This window comes from Pteropus vampyrus, unplaced genomic scaffold (assembly GCF_000151845.1).
Source record: "Pteropus vampyrus isolate Shadow unplaced genomic scaffold, Pvam_2.0 Scaffold652, whole genome shotgun sequence".
Lineage (NCBI taxonomy): Eukaryota > Metazoa > Chordata > Mammalia > Chiroptera > Pteropodidae > Pteropus > Pteropus vampyrus.
The window spans coordinates 35,672-38,331 of NW_011889433.1; positions in this window are offsets into that span (position 1 = coordinate 35,672).

Consider the following 2,660-nt stretch of genomic DNA (forward strand, 5'->3'; position numbering starts at 1 on the left):
CTGTGGGGCGGACCCTGAGTTTTTAAGCAGATGGCGTGCAATACTGCTGTTTGTACAAGTACCTTTGGTGTCACAGCCCTCGTCGGCACAGTGAATTCTAATTATGCAGATCGTTAAAATTACTCAGAATGACAGCAGACAGCATCTTCGATTTTCCAGTTGGCGAAAACTTGCTAAGTGTATGAACAAAAAGTATTAATCAACTTCTGGAAGGAACATTTCCACTTCTTACAGAGCCCAGTGATCCCTTAAACTTTTAAGCTCTCTGGTGACTGATAGGATCTATGTGTCATCAGCCTCTGAGTCAAATTATTCGCTTGCTGGGCAGCTCTGCCCTCATCCTGATACCCTAGGGAGGATTCTTATGCTGATGTCTCCCTGCTATTAAGTTTCTCATTTCACTTTTGAGATGAACCCTAAGGGTATATAGGCCGCTCTAAGGAAAAACCAATGGAAGCAAATGACGGAGAGGTAGGTACCAGATGTGCAGGGGAGGGACAACACCCCGCCCCGCGTGTGTGTGCCCCGCGGCCGGTATTCATGCAAGGACAGTAGCAGGTGATCTGTCAATGGTATTTTTTGCAAAGGACAAGGTCGCAACCTTGGTGTGGCCACCCTGTGCCAGCGCACAAGCAAGACCTTGAGCATATGGGCTCTCGGTGTCCTCCCTTTCATGTGTGAAACGACACGGTTCTGTGGACGAGCTCTAACCTCCCCGAGGTCAAGCTCCCAGCTCACAGCAGACCCAGAGGTACTGATGGGCTGTTGTGTGCAAGCTATGTAGTAAGAAAACCTTTTGGTGAGAATAATCTGTTTTCTGTTCCCTGAAGCTGTGAACGCTGTCCCCAGAGGAGCTGACCTCTGGGGGAGGGGTGGTGACAGGAGCGGCAAGCTGGCTAGCTGCAAAGGATCTGCATGTGGATCCTTATCTCACTAACTCAGTTCTTCAGAGCTTTTCCAAGAGGCACTCGAGCAGACGAAGACGCACAAACAGGCCCCTGGACAGCTCTGGGGAAATGAGCTGACCTTTTCTTATCATTTTTGCCCTTTTCATTGAAAAATTCATCCTCTTTCCTACCTCTGCCACGGTGAAGATGCAATTCTAGATGCCACGTTTAGGGCTCCAGAGATAGAGGAAGGTGTCCGGAGGCACACGTGACCCCCCGTAAAGCTCGCCCCCAGGTCACCTCAGTGAGGAGAGGCCCTGCGGGCCTTAGACAACAACACGCAGTATGGGAAGAACCTCTGCTATAATGTCGAACGTTCCCTTTTCTATAAAGGCCTTATTTTTAAAGAAATAAAGGACTCATTCGATGCCATTCTTCGGAGGACTGCCAACGACGTCGCCCTGTTTAACCCCAGCACAGCTTGCCAAGCGCAGGTTTTCAGGCCGGCAGGCCTCGCCCAGCTCACTCCTCGCGGGTCTGCACGAGCCTCCAACTGGACTTTCGCCACCACTCAGCACAGCACTTACCTCCCCTCCAGAAGCGAAAGCGCAGCTTGAGAGCAATTTTAACAGAAGAGTGAGAATCACTCCGGATCCCCAAAAGCGAAAGGTCACAGGAACTGAAAATCCTTACAGACCACAGACCGATGTCTGTGTCCCCCGAGATTCCCATGTTGACATCAAAGTGGTGGTGTGAGGAGGCGGGGCCTTTGGGGTGACTGGGGTGACTGGGTCAGGAGGGCGGAGGCTTCATGAAGGGGATGAGTGCCCTAATAAAAGGGATCCCAGAGAGCTTCTGGTGAGGACACAGTGAGGAGGTGGCTGTCAGCGAACCAGGAGTGGGCCCTCCCCAGACACCTAACTTGCCAGCACCTTGACCCTGGACTTCCAGCCTCCAGGACCGTGAGAAATAACTCTCTGTTGTTATAAGCCACCCCGTCTGCGGTTCTGTTACAGCAGCGAGAAGAGATGCAGACGCAGACTTACTGCTCTTCAGAATGAACAACTCACACGTGGAATCCCTGGCAGTTTATTTTTTAAAAAACAACACTCTGGTTATCACACATTTTCTTCCTTGTCCATCATTTTTCTTAACAGAACAAGTTACAAAAAACTTGAGGGGGGTATACATTTGCAGACCGACACGTTGGCAGAGGACTCATGAGTAATAACTCTGATTCGGAAGCTCCTAGTTTTACTCTTGAATCAGGCAAAGAGCAAATGACAATGTAAGAACAAATTTTGTTTACAGCAATATCATAATACAACACTGAATCACGACAGTGCAGTGGTTACAACTAAGTTCACGACAGAAGATTCTTAGCCCGAACACCAGACATACCGAAGTCACCCGACTGCTTACGAACGGGACGAATCGTGCAAGCAGCTGTCTGAATAGTGAAAACCAGATCGGTAAGGCTTCCCTGGCAGTGAGTGTCCGACCCCAGCGGCTTCCTCTCCCGACGGCGCGGCCTCTGCTCGGGGGGACCCGACCGCCCTCACTTTGAGTCCTGGTCTTTCGTTTCGTCTAGAAGGGCGGAGCGGATCCCCAGCTTTTTCAGTTCTTCTACCAGGTCCCCGTTCTGGTGCATCTGCAGAAGAATGTCACAGCCCCCCACGAACTCGCCGTTGAGGTACACCTGCGGGATGGTGGGCCAGTTGGAATAGTCTTTAATGCCTATGGGGAAAGAACAGTCATGTGTCATTGAAATGG